The sequence below is a fragment of the Grammomys surdaster genome, unplaced genomic scaffold, assembly GCF_004785775.1.
Source record: "Grammomys surdaster isolate TR1022 unplaced genomic scaffold, NIH_TR_1.0 63, whole genome shotgun sequence".
NCBI lineage: Eukaryota > Metazoa > Chordata > Mammalia > Rodentia > Muridae > Grammomys > Grammomys surdaster.
In genome coordinates, this window is record NW_021604565.1 from 21,188,758 (window position 1) to 21,210,795 (window position 22,038).

The window sequence follows — 22,038 nt, forward strand, 5'->3', positions numbered from 1 at the left end:
GTATCCACCCATGATATTACATTAAGTCACTGCAGGACTGAGTGCATCCTTTCCCACTGAGCCTAGACAAGGCAGTCCAGCTACAGGAAAGAGATTCAAAGGCCCACAACAGAGTCAGAGACAGCCCTGCTGCTCCTGCACATAAAGAACAGGCTGCAGATCTGCTAGTACTACTGTGTAGGGGCCTAGATCCAGTCCATGTATACTCTTTGGTTGATGGTTCAGTTTCTGTGAACCCTACAGGTTAGTTGGCTCTGCAGATCTTCTTGTGGTGTGCTTGACAATTCCAGCTCCCTCATTTATTCTGCCAACTCTTTACAAGACTCCTGGAGCTCCACCTGTTGCTTGTCTGTGGATTTTTGCATCTGTATCCATTAGCTGCTGGATGAAGCCTCTCAGAACACAGTTATGCTTGGCTCCTGTCTTCAAGCACAGTAAAATATCATTAATAGTGTCAACAGTTGGCTCTCCCATGAGATGGGTTTCAAGTTGGCTGGCCATTGGTTGGCCATTCCCTCAGTCTCTGCTCCATCTTTATTCTTGCACATCTTGTAGGCAGGACAAATTTTGGGTTGAAGTTTTTGTAGGTAGGTTGGTGTCTCCCTGCCTCCACTGGATTATTTTCCATTCTTATTTAATCCTGCGCATTTATTCAGCTTCTCTCCCTACAGTATGAGCTCAGCAACTCCTCTTTTATAAGTCTTATGTTTCTCCTGTTACATTTTGAGATCGAAGGACGCATTACCTCAGCTTGGCAATGTCACTGTCACCGTGTGGGCTAGAACACTGCCTTTTCCCATTCTCTCGTTCTCCACTCCTCACGGCGCCATTGCTTCTCAGTAACAGATTCCTTATCTCTTGTAGGCCTTCTCCAACCCCCTTTTTCAAAACTTCTTTCTTTGTATTATAATCATCTAGACCTGCTTTGCATTAGAATTACCGGCTCTGCTTGATAAAGTGCAGAGGGTGGGACAACTACCCCCCACCTGTCGGAGTTTTTGATATATTAAATTTTGAGAGGAGAAAAACATATTTATAATCGCTTGCAGCTGATGCTCCCCTTGCTCCTGCCACTGCTGTTGTTGTTGATTAATTGATGAGATGATGATGATGATGATGATGATGATGGAGAGCTGGTGATTTTTACAACGTGACCAAAGATGAGAACGTAAACAATAGGTATTCCACTTACTTGCGCATATTGTTTTTTTTTTTAAATAATTTATTTATTTATTTATTTATTTTGAACATGAAATGCTTTTTTATAGCATGTTTTACAAGGGGAGGGGGTAAGAGGGGCCAGGTGGTGGAAAAGTACAAAATCTTCTTGGCCTGTGCCTTGAAACATGTCATGGTCTATACGGTACACTGCCTTGAATTATGATCTACCTGCTGTTCTTCAGAAGATATGGTACACTGCTTGAGTTATGGTCTCCCTGCTATTCTTCAGATGATATGGTACACTGCTTTGAGTCTATCTGCAGTTGCTAAGCAGGATCTTGCAGTTGCCAAGCTTCAGAGGACATTGTGCAGGTGGGGAAAGGTAGGGGGTGAGGGTAAGGGCGAGGGTCCTGGCTTCTGGCATCTCCCCCTTCTCTGTTTAGTTAGAGAAGGCATCTTATGATCAATCCCAACTATGTGAATTTTGAATTTGGATGTCTAATTATGGGGGGTCTTAGACAAGTTCACAACCCCAAAACACTGATGTGAGACGAGTCACATCGATGGTCGAATTCCTAAACCAAGGCCGCCCTTGATATGGCCGCTAACATTGGGGAGCCTTCCTTTATGACAATATTACACCCCAAACTGACAAATGGTTGGTAACTTGAACATTTACAAGGGACTAGGAGGCTGTGAGTTAGTCCAATGACGGGATTATTGTAGGTCCACTTCCCAGGGGCCCACCCAATGCAGCCGAAAAGGAGTGCGTGGTGCTGGGAGTGGGTGCAGCCTACATGGCCTAAGACAGGGCTCTCACCCTCCTTTCACCCACATCGGAGTCCCTTGATGTTGCCCATCGTCGACAGCGCATATTGTTTTTGCTGCCCCCTATTGGTTGCAAGGATTAACCTTGCTCCGATAGTACCCTGAAGTCAAAGGCTACCTCAGTGACATTGACTAGTCCACATGCTTCCCAAAGTTGGTAAGTGTGGATTGTAATTTAGAACCAGGCAAGCTATAATACAAAGAAACTTTTCCCAGATTGTATATTATTTTCCTACACTTGCCTGGCTTGGTCCTAATCTACTGTTTCCTCTGAGCTTTGACAGTTTCATTTTATGAAAGCAGCCATTCTTTGGCTAGTGAGGATGATGTCAGGTGCAGGGGGTCTTGCAAGCATCTCCTGGGAGTCTGTCAGTATTTCCTGCACCCTAAAAGAGATTTCAGTTTCAGTTTTTGTTATCAGTGCTTACTTTGGTTTTTCAGTTTGATGTATTTGCTTCATGCCTGTCAGTGCATCTCACAGTTGGAAACTTTGATTCATGCCAGGCATAAAAGTTGCAGAATATGACAATATTTCTGACATAAACTATAACAAACTGAATTATTCCCTCTTCTTGGACATTTAAAGTTCTTGCCCTTGTTCCAACATTACCAATAGCATTAAATACGTTTTTTTTTAACTGCTGTGAATGTATTATTAGCTACTTCTTTCCAAATCCTCCTGTTTAAAAAAATTCCCCCAGTACTTGAAAGAGTTAAAGTGGTTTCCTGAAGTGCTTTAAGTTCTGGGAGAACCAGGCTCCTTGTGTCTGATTCATTTCGTGTGTGGGAGGTGTGCTGTTCTAACCTTGTCACTGACAAGAAAGTTCAGACTCGTCTCATACTGCACGGAAGCCTGTCCTTGCAGCTTTCTGTGACTGAAACATAGCCCTCCGACAATGATTATATATGGTCCTCCGTCAACAGGCTCATGCTTGATGGTGTCATTCTTGCCTTGGATTCAACTGGCAATTTCCTTTCTTCACCGAGGCTGTCTTAAACAATGACAGATTTTATTCAGATGACACATTTGCTCCAGATCTATCCTGTCCAGGATTGACTACAATTGTTCTATCATTCAGTACCTCAGACACAATGTAAGAAAAAAAAAACATTTGTCTTGTTTTCTGACCAAAACGAATGTACATGTGAGGCAATTTTAGTTTTAGATACACTGATAGTGAGTGATTCGGTAAGGAGCATCTAAGAATAGGTTAATGAGTCATCATGGGAGGAAGGAACAGTTTGATTTTAAAGAAAGATGCTGGCTGTTGAAGGATGCCAGCTTTCCCTGTAGGTCAGGCATCCACCACACTAGAGGGAGTGAAAGAAGCGTGTTACAGTTTGCATTTCTGTTCCGTGTGTCTTTGCATATGGTATGGTTTCAGATTTTCCTTTCTCTCTCTGCTTCCAGTCCAGTAGTGCTTCCCAACTGCTTACTCTGCCAAGTGACAAATTAGGGAACAAATAAAAGTTGTAGAGAGAAGAATCTTAAGAGCACTGCCTCACAGGATCTTACAGTTATATAAGAGTGGGTTCTTATAAACAAAACCCTAGCATGGCTCTTCTCTGAGAGGCTCTACCAGCAGCTGACTGAGACAGATGCAAGTACTTATAGCCAACTAATGGAATGAGATAGGGGACCATTGTGGAAGAGTTAGGGGAAGGATTAAAGGAACTGAAGGGGATGGTAACCTCATAGGAAGACCTAACTTGGACCCCTGGGAGCTCCCAGAGACTAAGCCACCAACCAAAGAGCATACATGGGCCGGTCCACACCCCTGGCACACATGTAGCCGAGGACCGCCTTGTATGTCCTCAGTGGGAAAGGATATGCCTAATTGTGTAGAGACTTGATGCCCCAGGGAAGTGAGATGTTGGGTGGGATGGTGAGGTGGGTGAGAGGGGTTGAGTGAGGGCTTTAGGGAACACCCACTCAGAGGCAAAGGGAGGAAAATAGGGTAAAGAACTTTTAGAGGAGGTACCTCGAAGGGGGGCAACATTTAAAATGTAAGTAAATAAAACAATTAAAAACAAATCTCTATGAATAAAAAAATTTAAATGACAAAAAGAATATTAATATTCATTTAAGTCAGTCTCCCACCCACCAGCAAAACTCATCCTAGTGTGCTAATGAGAATAATTTCTGTTTGAACTTCCATAACTGGAAGGTCTCTATTTCATTAAAGAGCTCAGTTATTTTTGCAGACTTATAATAAAATATTTTACTGGATCTTTAATTCCTGCATGCAGAAGGCAGAAGAATCTTCACTTCAAGACTGACTGCCTATTCACAGGGTTCTGTCTTTAAAAACAAAATCCGTTTTTATCTTTTCCTGATTTCATATCTAATTTTGCTAGTTTCATTGGGAATCAATGTATACTATTGTGTAAGGTGTCTCTGTGATATAATTAGACACATCTATTTCGAAAGTCTCATTCTAGATATCATTTGCTGAAATACTGTGCCATCATTTAAGAGAGTTACATTTAAATTGGTCATTAGATTTTCATCATAAGTCATGTGTCTTTTACAGGAATATAGTTTGTAAACATAGACAGAAGCTTATCATTCACATAAGAGTGAATGCATTATTGAATCATGAATGTTATGAATGAATTGAGAGAAAAATAAATTAGGAAAAATAGTTTAGTATATTTATATGTAGAACAAAAGGCAGTATTTAGCCTGAGGTTGTTTATACCTCCATTATGTACAGCTATTTGACTACACCTAACTCATCTGCACCACCTAGGCATCATCTGTAATTCTAAAGATTATTTGAGATTTTATCCTATTTTAATTTTTAAATTCTTTCTAGTTCTACTTGAATATAGAAAAATGTTTTGATAATTTTGATAAGTTTTAGTAAACAATGTAACTATTTAATTGAAAACAATTACTTAGTATTAATTCTATTTATTATTCAAGTTATCTACAGTCAGTGTAGCGATCCTCTGAAGTTACAAGAATAAGGATCCATGGGGCTACAGAGATGGTTCAGTGAGTAAAAGTGATTGCTGAACATGCAGGATGATTTGAGTTCAAATCTTCACTATTGATGTACTGACCTGTAGAGTAATCTTTTGTTGTTGTTGTTGTTTTGGTTTTTCGAGACAGGGTTTCTCTGTGCAGCCCTGGCTGTCCTGGAATTTACTCTGTAGACCAGGCCAGCCTCGAACTCAGTAATCCGTCTGCCTCTGCCTCCCAAGTGCTGGGATTAAAGGTGTGTGCCACCACCGCCCGGCTCTATAGAGTAATCTTAATCTTACTGCCTGTAATCTTAATGCTACTCCTAGGGCAGAGTGGAGACAGAGCCAGCAGAATCTCTGGAAGCTTGTGTGTTTACGCTGCAGAAAAACAGCAAAGAAACCCTGTTTGAAACAACATGAGAAACATAGAACCAAGACCTGAATGTCCAGTGATCTCCAGACATTTATTATGGCACGTGTGCACCTACATTTCCCAGTCATGGATGCAGGAGTGCACACACACTCACATGTATGCGCACACATGCAGATACACACACATAAACACACATACACACGTCATATACTTGATATTTGGTCTTTTTCTATAAACTTTAGATTTTAGCTGATGAAATTTATATACAAACTGTACAAACACAAACATTTTACATTCATGTTTCCTACAGTGGATGGTATACTTCCCTATTTTTTCTGCTTTTGTCAAGTAATACATTTTTCAGTTTTGTCCATTTGGGTCTTAGGTTCACACTATTGTGTTTTTTAATGTTCTATGGATGATGGCATTTGTCCAACATTATCTCTGGCTGATACATCCATATGGGTGGCTATAATGTTGCTGGCTTATTTATGTTTACAATGTAACATGTGGATATATTATAATTTATTCAATTCACTATTGATACACAATTAGATTATTTCTAGTTTTGGACTTTTTGTTTGTTTTGCTTTCATCTATTACAGACAATGTTGCTAGGGATATTTTTTCTTTTGTCAAATGGTGTGCAGATGCAAGAGGCTTCTTTGTGAGTCCAAAGCTGAAGGTGCTGCTTACTAAGGTATATGACCGTTCAGGAGTAGTGAGTCAAGCCCAAACATCTTAAAACTGATTACAACCACAGCACACAAATGCTCTCCTCACTCTCTATCAAAGCCCATAGTTGGTTTTGCTAGGTGTTCCATGTTTTACAGCTGGATATGTCCTGTATTTCACAGTGTCTTTAATTTGTAAATCTAATTATTAAAAACTGAACTTTTCCAATTATTGGCTGATGACTGTTCATTCCTCCTCCTCTTCTTTTTGAGACAGGGTCTTAAGTAGCCCAGGCTTGCCTCAAGCTAACTATGTAATAGAAGCTGACCTTGAACACCTGATATTTTGCCTCTACACACACACTGACTACTGGTATTACAGACATCCATCACCACTTCTGGCTTCAGACTTCATTTTTGTCAGATTTATTTATTTTTATTTTATACGTATGGGAGTTTTGCATGCATGTATGTCACTGTACTCATGTGTACATATATGTAGTGGTCATGAAGGTCAGTAGAGGGCGTCATATCCCCTGGAAATGGATTTCCAAGATGGTTTAATGCTGAGAATTGAACCCAGGTCCTGTGCAGGTCTCTTAACCACTGAGAAATGTCGCTAGTCTGACCATCAATTAATATTCTTGATGTTGAGGGTTTATTGTTAAAATATTACAAACATTTTTTAATAACAGAATTTTTACTGAATAATTTTATAAAATGTGTTCTTGATTGTAGGGTACTGAAATACATCAATTTTTGCTTCCAGTCAGCGTGTTTGGAATGCTTAATACTATTTTAAAATGTCTTTTTTACTCTGAAGGCATAAAACATAGTCTTTTTTTAATACTTTTGAAAAGACTTTGCCTTAAATTAAAAATGATTTTAAATGGCATATGTACTATATATGGAAAATTTTAAATATTAAATATTAAAACAAAATATTCACTTATAAATAATTTATTTATTTACTATATATCCCAACCACATCCCTCTCCTCTCCTCCCAGTTTTCTCTCATCACAGCCTCTCATCCCCTCCTCTTTCACTTGTCCTCTGAGAAGGGGAATGTGCCCTCCTCCACCATATTCACTTTTTAAAACACAAGATACTTGGCATTTGTGGAAGAAACTTTGTTGTCTAGTGTTTAAAACTATTCAGAAATGACAATCTATTATAAATTATATGTATGAGGTTTCCAGATGTTTACAAAAATGTATTCTTTTAAATGTTATTTTATTTATTTTCATTGTGCATATGTGTATGATGTGTGTGTGTGTGTGTGTGTGTGTGTGTGTGTGCATGTTGCACCATGCGTATGTGCAGATCAGAGGAAAACTCAGTAGGATCAATTCCCTCCATCCACTTTCAGTGCATTCTGGCCTCACAGTTGGGCTTTCAAGCTCGTGTATCAAGCATCTGCTGAGCGATCTCTCTGGCCTGGTTCCAGGTTGTTTTCTTAAATGCCTACTAACAAATAAAACATTTTCATATTTTATAGCACCAAGTATTTTCCATAGCGCTAAAGAATGGTATATTGAAATCATCAGAATACCTTTAAATTTCACTAACTCAGGCACATACTTCATGCGCCATACTGAAATTCAGAACACATAATAAATTGATTTTAATCTTTCTATTAAGGTGACAATAATTCTCTTCCCTCAGGACAGAAAGTGGAGCTACTTTTTAGTTTAATGGAAGTATTCATGGGAAAGCTGTATAGGGTCTCATCTCTTGGTGTCATGTCTAAGAAAATTCTGACAAGATCTTTTCTCCTCAACTTTATTCGTATAGTTTTAAAGTTCTCTTACAGTCTGTGATCTGTTCTGATTCTTTTTGTGTAGGTTCTAAGAAATGGGGTCCATCCGTATTCTTGTGAAAGTGAATATCCAGCTATTCCAGAACCACTGGTTGGAAAGATGATTCTTTCTTCACAGATTTATCAAACATTCTTGATGAATTAAATGAGTTTTAAATATAAGCTTTTATTTCTCCACTTTTCTTTTTCTATTAATTACTAGAGCTGTGTTGCAAGTTAGAAAATAGTAATTGTAAGCCCACTAATTTCTTAGTTTCTCTCCTCCTCTTATTTGTCTTGAGAGGTGAGGGAGTAGATACTGGATATCAAACTCTGAGTTTTACCATGCCAGGCAAGTGCTCTGTCAGAGCGCTCTATCTCTAGTCTTATAGAGACACTCCTTTTATATTGACAGTAGTACATGCTTCCAAATTCTCAAAGGAATGTTAGCAAGAATTTTAATTGGGATTGTACTGAATCTATATACTTTGTACAGAATCTCTATTTGAGAATTATTGCCTTCTTATAATAATATTAAGCCTTATGATTAGTAATTATAAGTTTCTTCCCATTTATTTATGTAATTCATTTCAACAATGTTTTATAACTTTTAAGGTATAAAATTGTATTTGCTTTCTATTAATGTCTTTACAATTATTTCATTTCTTTGTAATTTATTATAAATCAAAGTATTTGGTTATATTTCTTTGTTTGTTTGTTTCTTTTTTTTTTTGACACAGAGTCTTTGAGTGTTACACAGGTTGTCCTTGAACTAGGGACACAGCTTCACCTCCTGATAGTTCTACTTATTTCCAAGTACTAGGAATACAGATATCAGTTAGCATGGTCAATATAAATCGAGTATTTTACTACCCTCATTTTTCTATTTTTCGTTTTTAGTTTATAGAAGTATAATTAAATTTCTCAGACAGTTCTTATCCTGTAGCCCAGGTTAGCCTTGAGGTCATTATATAGATCTGGCTGGCTTCAGTCTGTTAGTTGTCTTGCCTCAGTTTCCATCCTAGTCCTGGGATTGTAGGTGTATATCACCATGCCTGGCTCTGTTATACTTTCCTAACTTCTGTTTTCTGTCTGCTCTGTTTTCTTTTGTCTGGGTCATTCTACCTTACCTATGGAAGTAAGCATCCTGAATCAGACCTCCTGGGAACCCAGCTTATGCCATTATCAGAGCTAATATGGGGGCCTAGGTTAAGTACTGTATTTAAAAGGCATTGGAAATCTTATGTGAAATTCAGGCCTAGGAAGCCAGAAGGCTGAGCAGATACACACTCTAGGAGTTCAGTTTACTGTTGAGTTCAAAGGTGGGTTATGAGAGTCTCATTTAGACTCATGTCATTGCAGGGGTTTAATTTTATCCATTTTATAATGAAGACCCTGGGATTTCACGAGCTTTAGATCAGGAAACATCAGGTTTGGGGAATTGCCATTGCCCATGGCCTCAGTAGGAACAGCTGCGTCCCATCTCCTCTTGTTAGTAAGCCTGCTGGGAAACTTTTCCTAAAGTTTGCAAAGGAGGAAAGAGGTTCTACACAGAAAAATCAGATGTAACCTTTAGTGAGACAGCGCCTGACATGGTGCAGGAGCCAGGTCTGATTCACATCCACTCAGGTGAAATGAGTAATCCTTGGTAATTACTGGGTTTGGAAATATTTGTGAGAAATTATAGTTTAGCTTTATGAATTCATACCTACATGTGTAGAGCACTGTAGTGTTTTTTTGGTTTTTTTGGGTTTTTTTGTGCACCATATAGGAAAGGAATTGAATGGCTGCTGTGATCCACAGTCACTGCATTACCTTGTTGTTTGCAGATCTTAGCAGACAAATCAGTTTTTGTAAGTATCATTTCAACTTTCTTTCTTTTCTTTAAAAAAATTACTTAATTCTTTTTTACACTCCAGATTTTATCCCCTTCCTGGTCTACCCTCTGACTGTTCCATATCCCAGACCTCCTTCCCTGTGTCTCCACAAGGATGTCTTTACCTCCACAACTCAGCCCAACAGAACCCACGCCCATGCACAAGCTATAGTTCCACATAGTGGAACATATGTGCCCTTGTGGCATGGTGGGGCATCTTTTGGGTATATGCCCAGCAGTGGTGTAGCTGAGACTTCAGGTAGATATGTTTCCACTTTTCTGAGGAATCTCCAGATTGATTTCCAGAGTGGTTTTACCAGTTTGTGATCCCACCAGCATTGGAGGAGTGTTCCTCTTCCTCCACATCCTTGCCAACATGTGCTGTCACCGGAAGTTTTGATCCTACCCATTCTGATTGGTGTCAGGTAGAATCTCAGGGTCATTTTGATTTGCATTTCCCTGATCACTAAGGACTTTGAACAATTATTTCTTTAAGGGCTTCTCAGCCTTTCAAGATTCCTTTGTTGTGAATTCTTTATTTAGTTCTTTACCCCATTTTTTTGATTGGCTTGTTTGGCTTTCTGATGGTTGGCTTTTTGAGTTCTTTATATAGTTTGGATATTAGCCCTCTATCAGATGTGGGGTTAGTGAAGATTTTTTTCTAATCTGTAGGTTGCCGATTTGTCCTACTGACTATGTTCTTTGCCTTACAGAAGCTATCTAGTTTCATGAGGTCTCATTTATCAGTTCTTGATCATAGAGTGTGAGTCATTGGAGTTCTGTTTAGGAAATTTCCCCCTGTGCCAATGAGTTCAAGGCTCTTTTCTACTTTCTCTTCTATTAGATTCAGTATATCTGGTTTTTTGTTGAGGTCCTTGATGCACTTGGACTTGAGCTTTGTGCTAGGTAACAAATATGGATCTATTTTCATGTTTCTACATATAGACAGCCAATTAGACCAGCTCCATTTTTCAAAGATGCTTTCTGTTTTCCATTGTATATTTTTGGCTTCTTTGTCAAAAATCAAGACCATGTAGTTTTTCTCACTATTGCTCTGTAGTAGAACTTGAGGTCAGGGATGGTGATTCCTCCAGAAGTTCTCTTATTGTTAAGAATTGTTCTTACTATTCTGGGATTTTTGCCTTTCCAGATGAATTTGAGGATTGCTCTTTCCATGTCTTTGAAGAATTGTGTTGGGATTTTGATGGGATTGTGTTGAATCTGTAGATTGTCTTGGGTAGCATGGCCATTTGTACTATGTTAATTCTGCCTATCCATGAGCATGGGAGAGTTCTCCATTTTCTGAGATCTTCTATTTCTTTTTTGAGAGACTTGAAGTTATTGTCATACGGGCCTTTCACTTGTTTGGTTAGAGTTACCCCAAAATATTTTATATTATTTGTGGGTGTTGTTAAGGGAATTGTTTCCCTAATCTCTTTCTCAGCCTGTTTATCATTTGTATAAAGGAAGGCTACTGATTTATTTGAGCTACTTTTATATCCAGCCACTTTCCTGAAGTTGTTTATCAGCTGTAGAAAGTTCTCTGGTAGAATTTTTGGGGTTACGTATGTATACTATCACATCATCTACAAATAATGATATCTTTACTTCTTCTTTGCCAGTTTGTATCCCCTAGATCTCTTTTTGTTGTCTTATTGTTTTAGCTAGAACTTTGGGTACTGTATTGAAGAGATATGGGGGGGAGGAGTGTGCATCCTTGTCTTATCCCTGATTTTAGTGGGATTGCTTCAAGTATCTCTCCATTTAATCTGATATTGGCTGTTGGCTTTCAGTAAATTGCTTTTTATGATGTTTAGATAGGGGCCTTGAATTCCTGATCTCTCCAATACTTTTAACATGAAAGTGTGTTGTATTTTGTCAAATGCTTTTTCTGCATCTAAGGAGATGATCATGTGATTTTTTCCTTTGAGTTTGTTTATATAGTGGATTGCATTAATGGATTTTTGTATATTGAACCAACATTGTATCCCTGAAATGAAGCCTACTTGATTGTGGTAAATGATCATTTTGATGTGTTCTTGGATTTGGTTTGCCAGAATTTTATTGTGTATGTGTGCATTGATATTCATAAGTGAGATTGGTCTGAAGTTTCTTTTATTGTCAGGTCTTCGTGCGGTTTAGGTATCAGAGTAATTGTGGCTTCATAGAATGAATTAGGTAGTGTTCCTTCAGTTTCTATTTTATGGAATGGTTTGAGGACTATTGGTATCAGGTCTTCTTTAAAGGTCTGGTAGAATTCTGCACTAAAGCCATCTGGCCCTGGGCTTTTTTTTTTTTTTTTTTTTTGGTTGAGACCTTTTTAATAACTTTTATTTCCTTAGGGGATATGTGTCTGTTTAGATAATTTATGTACTCTTGATTTAACTTTGGCATATGGTTTCTGTCTAGGAAATTATCCATTTAATCTAGATTTTCCAGTATTATTGAATATAGGATCTAATAATTTTTTGAATTTTCTGTTTCTGTTGTTATGTCTCCCTTTTCATTTCTGATTTTGTTAATTTGGATACTGCCTCTGGGTCCTTTAGTTAGTTTGGCTAGCTGTTTATCTATCTTGTGATTCTCTCAAAGAACCAGCTTTTGGTTTTGTTGATTCTTTGTATGGTTCTCTTTGTTTCTATTTGGTTAATTTTGGCCCTGAGTTTGACTATTTTTTGGCCTTTTACTCCTCTTGGGTATATTTGCTTCTTTTTGTTATAGAGCTCCCAGGTGTGCTGTTAAGCTGCTAGTGTAAGAGCTCTTCAATTTACTTACCAGAGGCACTTAGTGCTATGTATTTTCCTGTTAGCACTGCTTTCATCATGTCCCATAAATTTGGATGTGCTATATCCTCATTTTCATTGAATTCCAGGAAGTCTTTAATTTCTTTCTTTCTTTCTTCCCTGACCAAGTTACCATTGAGTAGACGGTTCTTCAGTTTCCATGGGTATGTGAGTTTTCTGTTGTTGTTCTTTTGTCATGGAAGACCAGCCTTAGGCCACCATGATCTGATAGGATGCATGGGTTTATTTCAATTTTCTTGCATCAGTTGAGGCTTATTTTATGACTGCTTATATGGTCAGTTTTGGAGGAAGCACAATGAGGTGCTGAGAAGAAGGTATACTCTTTTGTTTTAGGGTGAAATATTCTATGGATATTTGTTAAATCCATTTAGTTCATAACCTCTGTTAATTTCACTGTGTCTCTGTTTAGTTTCTGTTTCAATGACTTGTCTATTAGTGAGAGTGGGGTGTTGAAGTTTCCCACTTTATTGTGTGAGGTTCAATGTGTGTTTTGAACTTTATTAAAGTTCCTTTTATGAATGTGGGTGCCCTTGCATTTTGGACATAGACGTTCAGAATTGAGACATTGTCTTGGTGAATTTTTCCTTTGATGAGTATGAAGTGTCCTTTCTGATCTCACTTGATAACTTTTTGGTTGAAAGTCTATTTTATTGGATATTAAGATGGCAACTCCCGCTTTTATCTTGGGACCATTTACATGAAAGACTTTTTGTTAACCTTTTACTCTGAGGTAGTGCCTGTCTTTGCTATTGAAGTGTGTTTTTGTATGCAGCAAATGCTGAATCCTATTTGTATATCCAGTTTGTAAGCTTATGTCTTTTTATAGGTGAGTAGAGACAATTAGTATTGGGAGAAATTAAAGATAGATGACTGTTGGTTCCTGTCATATTTGTTTTTGTTGGTGACATTATGTGTATGCTAGTTTTCCTTCTAGAATCCTCTAGAGCTGGATTGGTAGATAGATACTCTATGAATTTGGTTTTGTCCTGGAATATTTTGTTTTCTCCATCTATGTTGATTGATAGTTTGCTGGGCATAGTAGCTGGCATTTATGTTCTCTTAGAATATGTATTGTCAGGGTCCAGCCTCAACACAAGACAGAGTTCTCAACTGGAAGAAGGGCTATCTGGAAGGCGTATAATAAATATACACAGACTACTTTTGGGTACAAGCTGACAGGCAATTTTTTAAGGCTTAAAGTTTCTCTCTCTCTTTTCTGTCATTCTCTACTTTCTTTCTCTCGTACGCATTCGCTCCAAGCTTGAGGCTACACACACTCTGCATTCTCCTGTGCACTCTGCTTTTCTCCTGTGCACATTTCTTGAACTCCCACACTCCTACACACCTCTGTGTGTTCCCCTCGCACTCTCACACACACTCTTCACACACACCTCATATACACCTCACACACGCCACACGCACTCTCCTTTCACTCACACATACACTCTCCATACACACCTCACTTTCTCTCTTCACTCACTCTTCACATTCTCTCTTCATTCACTCTTCACATGGTCTTCTCATGCTCTCTCTCTTTTTTCTTGCCCCAGTCTTTTATTGATACTCCAAAATCAGAAAAAAAAGACATCGTATAATAATCACCAAATCAAATTCAAAAGAATAACCACATCCCACAAAGAATTAAGAGTTACAATTGTTCCCCAAAGTTTCAGGCTTCCTTATTCTCAGGCTTGTAGCCAAAATAATAATAATTGAAAACTTATCATTATTTAAACTTCAACTTTTAACTTATTATACTTCAGAGCTCAGAGCTCTGAGGTCAGTTACTTGCATTTTCCTGTGGAGCTCTAAAGATAAATGACATGGGCAAAGCTGCCAGGCAGTGGCCAGAAAGAATTAAGTCAACTCTTACCTCAGTAGCTCCACTAGCTTTCTACTTCTGTGCATTGCACACAATGACTCTCCTAAGAGTCTCAGTGTTTTGACTTAGTTTTACTAGTATAAGATTTTATGTATTCTATACTTCTTTATCTAGGAACCACTCTTAAATGTTATGCAAAACTTATTTCATAACTTCAATAGATTTTACCTTTCTTGGAGTCCCAGTGTTGGCTATATTTCATTTTCTAGTAATCTCTTCAAACTTTCTTTATGAATCTGGAACTATCATTGTGACGTTATTGCATTGTTTCCAAGATGAGAACACACAGTATGGACCTGGGCCATTAGGACTGTGCATTAGTTAGGAGAAGTGGGAACAACTGTTTTTTACAAAGAGCTGCTGCGGGCTACTGAGATGTCTCCAACCTGGCATACTGCAGGCAGTCCCTTATTTCAGATGGTGGGTCCCCTGGAGGGATGTGTCTTCTGCTTCTCAGGGTCCCAGACACCATCCTCTTCACAAGGAGCTGCTGTGGGCTTCTGAGATGTCTCCATCCCAGCCTACTGCAGGCAGTCCTTGTCATTTATGCTGTCCCTAGTAATGTATGTCCTCTGACCAGGCTCTTCTGTCTTTTAATGTCTCTGTTGAGAAGTCTGGTGTAATTCTGATAGGTCTGCCTTTATATGTTACTTGGCCCTTTTCCCTTGCAGTTTTTAATATGCTTTCTTTGTTCTGTGCATTTAATGTTTTGATTATTATGTGAAGAGAGAAGTTTTTCTGGTCCCATTTATTTAGTGTTCTATAGGTTTCTTATACATTTATGGGTATCTCTTTTTTTAGAGTAGGGAAATTTACTTCTGTGATTTAGTTGAAGACATTTTCAGGTTCTCTGATTTGGGAATCTTTGTTCTCCTCTATTCCAAGTATTCTTTGATTTGGCCTTCTCATTGTGTCCTGGCTTTTCTAGAGGCTTTGGGTTATGAGTTTTGTTTTGTTTTGAAATTTTTTTGACAGTTGGCTCAATGTCTTCCATGTTATCTTCTTCACCTAAGATTCTCTCTTCTAGCTCTTGTATTCTGTTGGCGATAATTACATCTGTAATTCCTGACCTCTTTCCTGCATTTCCATTTCCAGGGTTGCCTCCATTTATGTTTTCTTTATTGTTTTTACCTCCAATTTTAGGTCTTGGACCACTTTATTCTATTCCTTCTACTGTTTGATTGTGTTTTCCTGTATTTCTTTAAGGAATTTATTTGTTTCCTTGTTAAGCCCTTCTACCTGTTTACCTCTGTTTTCCTAAATTTCTTTCAGTGAGTTATTTATATCTTCCTTAAAGGACTCTGTTATTTTCATGAGATAGGATTTTAGGTCAGTGTCTTAGGGTTTTACTGCTGTGAACAGACACTATGACTAAGGCAAGTCTTATAAAGGACAACATTTAATTGGGGCTGATTTATCGGTTCAGAGGTTCAGTCCAACAGCATCAAGATGGGGATAGGGCAGCATCAAGTCAAGCATGGTTCAGGAGTAGCTGAGAGGTTTACATCTTCATCTGAAGCCTGCTAGTGGAAGACTGATATCCAGGAAGCTAGAGTGAGGGACTTAAGCCCACACCCACAGTGACACAACTAGTCCAACAAGGCCACATCTCTTAATAGTTCCCCTTCCTGGGTCAAGCATATATAAATCATCACAGTCAACTTCTTGATCTTCAGGTGTGTTCGTGTATTCAGGACTTGTTGTGGTGGGAGAACTGGGTTCTGATGATGCCAAAGTATATTGGCTTCTGCTGCTTATGGTCTTGTGCTTGCCTCTTGCCACCTGGTTATCCCTGGTATTTGGTGGTCTGTGTGTCTCTGTCTGGTGCCTGCCTCTTTTGTCTGTTGGTTGCTTCAGGTCTCCTGGTAGGCCTGTAGCCTATAGACCTGTAGACCTCCTGTGGGTCCTTCCAACTGGGAGCTCTTCAGAAGGGAAGAGAAGCTACTGATCTGTTGGCCGGGTTGCAGCAGATCTCCTGGGAGGCCTTCAGACTGTTGGGTCTTCAGAGGGGCAGTCAAACTGTTGTCCTCTGTGAAGCTGTTTTTGGGGTTGGGAGGTCAACAGACTATGGTTTCTGTTTTCCTTTGTTCAGTAGAACTTCAGGGAGGCTTTCAGTCTGTTGTGTCAGTTGCCTTGCATGTCCTGGTTTTCAGACTGTGGTGTCAGTTGCCCAGTTGCCTTGTGTGCAAAGGAATTCCTGGGATGCCTTCAAGCTCTGGTATCTTCAGGGGAGCAGACAAGCTGGCAGTCTGCCTTGGCAGAAGGCACTGGTCAGAAGGGGAGTGGAATTTGGATGGCGGGGTGGGGGTTTTGGGGGATGAGTCCTTAGTCTACTGTGCTCCTACCCGCAGCTATAGAACTTCAGGAAGGTTCTAACCAATTCTCCTATGTGCAGTGGATCTCCTGGGATGCCTCAGGCTGTGGTGTCTTCATGGGAGCAGACTAGCTGATAGTCTGCCCCAGCTGAAGGGAACCACCTGAAAGGGCTCATTTTAACTTTCTTAAAACCGAAAAATTAGATTAAAGATGATGAGTTTTCTACCTTATCTAGACACGTTGAAGTAAAATTTTCCTAAACTACATGAGACACCATTATGTTTAGAAAACTTTTTTGTTGTTGTGAGTTGGTATTTTATCTATGGTGTCTTTACTTTTCCAAATGAGAAGGTTATTTAGGTAAAACCTTAAAGCTATCTTAGACCTGTTTTTCTCGTAGTTTGATATGATAATTTCTTTTAGACAAATTGTGTGTCAGGGGAGGGAAGGAGAAAGGTAGAGAAGTTGGGAAGGAAGAGAGAGAGTGGGGGGAGGGAAAGATGCTAATCTATTATAGGTTGTAGCTTTGTCGTCTCTAGATATTTGTACAGTAGGCTTGTCCCCCTTTCCTACACAGTTCAGAATTGGGAAAAAAACAGATGGGCCCTTATTTCTCTACCCAGTGAGAGCTTTTGAGCTGCTCTGGGTGTTTGCCAGGCTGTGTGCTGCTTGTTGCATTTCCAGCCTCTTTATTGCTTTTTTACAAAATCATTTTCTTTTATTCTGGCCAGGTCCTCCTTTCAACGTTCCCCTTTTTAGTGATAGATGCATAAACTTTCCATGTGGTATCCTGGCTCTGTCCTTCAGTGGGCACACATTCAATTAGTCTGGTTTACTTGACATTCAAAGTTATTTAATTACTCAGTTAAAACGTTGTCTAGTTAGCTTTTTTCCTTTTTTTTTAATTTTGGGGATTGAATATATTTCTTTCCATTCAATAGGTAAGAGCTGAGTTATATACCTAGTTCTCTTTGTTTCTTGTTATTTTGAGTCAGGGCTTAGCTAAGCTAGCCAAGCTGGCCTTGAAAATTTTTGTCCCTGTACCCCAGGTTCCAGGGATGCTGAGATCACAGGTGTGGATCATCACCTCAGTTCTTATAACTTTAGATTTAGAACGTATATTTAAGTACTAATTTTTCTCTATACCAGTCATTCAAAGGTCATATTTTTAAATTACATAAATTAAGGACTTTCAGTAGAATGTCTGTTAAACAAAGGATTATAGCTCTTTTGGGAGGGGGATCTTATCAATATTTTAGATTTGAAAGCTGTGATTATATTATTTTATATTCCAGTTTTTCAAGTAATTCTTATTTATCTAGGTCTATATAATTATAATTTTCTAAACCAATTTCCCCTCATATACATGTACATAAGGAATTCATTCATTTTAGATTGTTTAGGTTGATTTCAATGCATATACTTTTGACTTTCTTTTATTAGAGATACATTTAGAAGTGACTCCTTAGGTTTGACTTTTGATGGGAATGACATCCAAGGAAATATACTTACAAAAGGGGTTGGAGGTAAAGAACATGAGACTAAATGTTTTTATAAGTGAGAGAATAAACGTATCTACTCCAACTTTATTGTTCTGGTTGGTAGTATTTTCAGTCTTTGTGCGTGAACACTAACAGGCAATTTTAATCTTTTCTCAGGAAACACTGTTAGCCTTGCTCAAAAAGAATCCAGCCTCATGGAGAGAAACCAAGAAGAAACTCTGAGGGCTACACTCCTCTACCAGGAGGTCTGCTTGGCAGCTCAGAGACTGGATCTCTTCCTTCAAAAAGAAAATGCCCACAAAGAGGTTTTTAAGCCACACGTCCTGGCTCTCAGAGAGATGGTTCAGCAAGCCTGCATTAAACTCATGTTCCTGCATCCGGTGGTTTATGGTAGGAAGGCCGAAGAGCTCTTATGGAGGAAAATATACTCTGACATTGTCATGCTGCTCATGAAGACCAACAAGAAACAAATGGACACTTTCCAACATTGGGGAGAGCCCCTGCAGGCTCACCTGAAGGCTGGCCTCAAGTTCTATGAGCATCTCTTCCTGTTCCTTCAGGGCCACTATGAACTGAGGTTACAGAGCTACATCGACTGGCCTCACAGTGCCATACACTTGATTGGCTGTAAGAAAGTGGGACCCACATCAGCGGAAGAGGCTTCCTGGGCCCGCATGGCCTGTCATCGCTGCCTGCTCTACCTGGGAGACTTGTTCCGGTATCAGCATGAGTTCCTAGACCTGGCCACCAAGAACTTGGCAGAGAGATGTTACTACAAAGCCTTGTCAGTGGCCCCGAATATGGGAATGCCCTTCAACCAACTGGGTGCTCTCATGGGGAGTAAGTATTATGGTCTGGAAGCCACATACTACTATCAGCGCTGCCTCCACGCTGAAGTGCCTTTTAAAGGAGCAGCTTGGAACCTCAAACGGCTCTATGATCATGCCGGAAAGAGATACAGTTGTCTGAAGAGGTACCAGGGAAGGAAACTGTCTCACAGCCAAAGGCAATGTTGGGACAACAAAAGGCTTCTGGTTAGCTTCCTTTACCTTCAGAGTCTCCTGCAGCCCAAGAGAAAATTCAAAGCGCCAAGGCTTATAGCCTTGTGCCAACTGGTTCTTGATGACTTCCGTCTTTGTCTTTCCTACAGGCCGCATCAATCTGGCCTGTGCCAGGCTTCCACAGAAGACAAGCCTCCTAAAGGCTATCTGTTTCTTCCGGACTTCCTCATCTTCCACATGGTGGTTCTTTGTCTCATGAATGTGCACAGCCTGAGGAAATCAGGCGCAAAACAGCAAAAACCAGCTGTCATCTTCACCCTGACTCTTTTCTCTTATCTAGTACAACATGTGAACACACGGATCCAGGCTGAGCTGCAGAAGAGGAAGTTGACTCCAGAAGAGGCTGCTCCCAGAGATGGACGCTGGGACAAAGAGCCTGGAAAGGAACAACATCAAGAATTTCCATCTCCTGGGCTCCAGAACAGCCACTCTCAGAAAATCCAAAAGTGGTCTGGTATTTGTCGAGAGAGTGAGTCCAGTTTTCATTCCTATTGTGACTCAGATGAGACAGAGGAAGATGAAAACTCATCCTTAAGTTCCCAGGCACAATCGGACACAAGCAGTGAGACATCCCACTCTGATACAACAGATGAAGAAGGGAGTGGGTCCTTGGGTTCAGAGGAAATTCAGAAGAGTGGGGGTCCACCCAAATCTAAAAGCACTCATTCCCGAAGCAAACTGAAAGCATATGTACCTCCTGACAGTTTCCTTGATCTCTTGAAAACAGCTATTTCTTCTAGCCTGCCAGCTCCTTTGAGCCAAAACCTCCAAGGAAAACATGCCTCGCCTTTGGGTCCTGTCTTCAGTCATAATGTTCTAACACCTCAGACTGATCCAAGCCCTGCTGTCAGTAGTTCCTTGGGCACTGAAGGTGAGATGAGCAGCTTTCCTGAGACAGAATTCCACACGGATTCCTCTTGGGAGCAGAAGTCCTTCATCACCCAGAATAATCTCCAGACCACTCAGTGGAAACTGGACATTCTTTCTGGAGAGGGACTGTTGCCTACCATCAAGGTGATTCTGAGCTGGCTCCGCAGCAATCACAGCCTCCTCTTGTCACATTGGAGGAGTGGATGTAGTTTGTGGGACCATCTCTGCGTGTTGCTGAACCTGTTGCCCTCAGTGGGGGACCTTCAACATCCGGGCCTTTGCCTGTCTCACCATCTCCAGGACTTGCTGCAGAGCTGTCAATGGCCAAATACTCCCAAGTACCTTCAGCTCCCTGAGGACATAGCCCTGTTCCAACAGTCCCCTCCTCAAGTGTCCCAGGACAGGGCAGGCTTAGGGCAGGATCCACCTCAACTCACCAACCAGGAGGAAGTTATTATGCGTATTTGTTTCTTCAGAAGCTTTGGTCACTTTGCAACAAGACTCCCAGGACAGTTCTTGAGGTTTGACTCTAAGCTGGGTGTCTTTGTGACTAGTACCCTTGAAAGATCAGAAAGTGCAACTCAGCAGCTTCCAAGAACAACTCCAAGAATCAGACTTTCCAAAGACATAGTCCAGCTCTGGTTACAGCGGGAAGTGGCTTTGCTAGAGAAAACTTTTCGAGGTCCCCAGACTCGGTCAGTGTTGACCCCTTACCTGTTCCCTGACCCCAGGGCCCTCTGTGAGCATCTTTCAGTCATACAGAAACTAGCCACTAGTGCTAAGTTTTTTCTTATCATACCCAAGATTGTGGTTGACACACTATACATCCTAAAATGGGAAGACCGCAGGGCCTTGGCAGCCATCACTTTTCTAGAGGATGAGTTAAAGAGAAGGAATCAGTACATTCTCTGCCAGTCCTTTGTGTCCAAGAGGTTGGTGAGACCCAGGATGACTAAACCAGACTCTGATGCCTGGGATCTCTACAATATTCTTGAGTTCTGCAAAAGTCTGTTGGATTCATCCAGACCAGGGATCCTGGATCCCAGCAGCATGGTGACGATTATTACTGGCGTATGTTTGGAACACCCTAGAAATTTCGCATACCCATTGCAGCTGGTTCTGGGGATGGCAGCTGAAGCTGGTGTGGAAATCAAGAACGTCCTGAGTTTCCACAAAGAATGGAGGGTGATCAGTTGACATTCTCACACATTCCTGTTTCTTGTCTTTCCAGTGTTTTCCACTCAAATTCAATGTGCTTCTCCCTCATAAGCACCTAATGCTGAGGTAGGCATTGCGTACATGAGTATTTACGTCTACCCATAGGTAGAGTTGTAGTGTAACAGCTTTCTGAGGCCTTCCTGTTTCCTGTTTAGCCATCTTAGCACTGTATTATGCTTCCTCTGGAAAAAAGGTCAACAATAACTCATTGTTTAGTGATCTTACAGCAAAGCACCAAATTCATACATCACTCCTGTGTCCAAATGGATGTTCTGTGATTTTAATCAAGTCTTTTTCTGACATGCAACTTTTATGTATATTGTTTTATTATGGTGGGGCAGAGTCTGTTATTGATGGCACAACTCTACCATCTATTAAAGTCAATAAATATAAATCTAAAGTTTCATGATGCAGGTGATGAGTTTTATTGATATTTCTGGTGGTGTCTTTAAGTAAGGATGATTGTAATAGCTCCCAGGATTGACAAGCTCCATCCTGATTTTGTTAAGTTGGGAATACACACCACTTGGTACATTACTAGCCATTTAACCCACATCTTCAGAAAAACTTTCAGCTTTCATTGTTGTAGAATTGTCCCTTGCTCTGTACTGGCTCCATGGTATCTTTTTGGGAGCTGTTCTCAATCTCCTGCTTCACTTGTAATCTAGAAAACAACTGGGATATTCTTTCAGCATTATGGAGG

The 22,038-nt window shown here is 40.0% G+C and overlaps 1 pseudogene across 1 annotated transcript in view; it reads left to right on the top strand.

Moving 5' to 3' along the window:
- LOC114620372 overlaps positions 1-21,741 on the top strand; it is a 117,546-nt pseudogene extending 95,805 nt beyond the window's left edge. Inside the window, exon 4 of the transcript XR_003711312.1 lies at positions 18,343-21,741. The product of XR_003711312.1 is annotated as a protein SMG5 pseudogene (transcript). The remainder of the gene's footprint in view (positions 1-18,342) is intronic.
- The last annotated feature ends 297 nt before the right edge of the window (positions 21,742-22,038 follow it).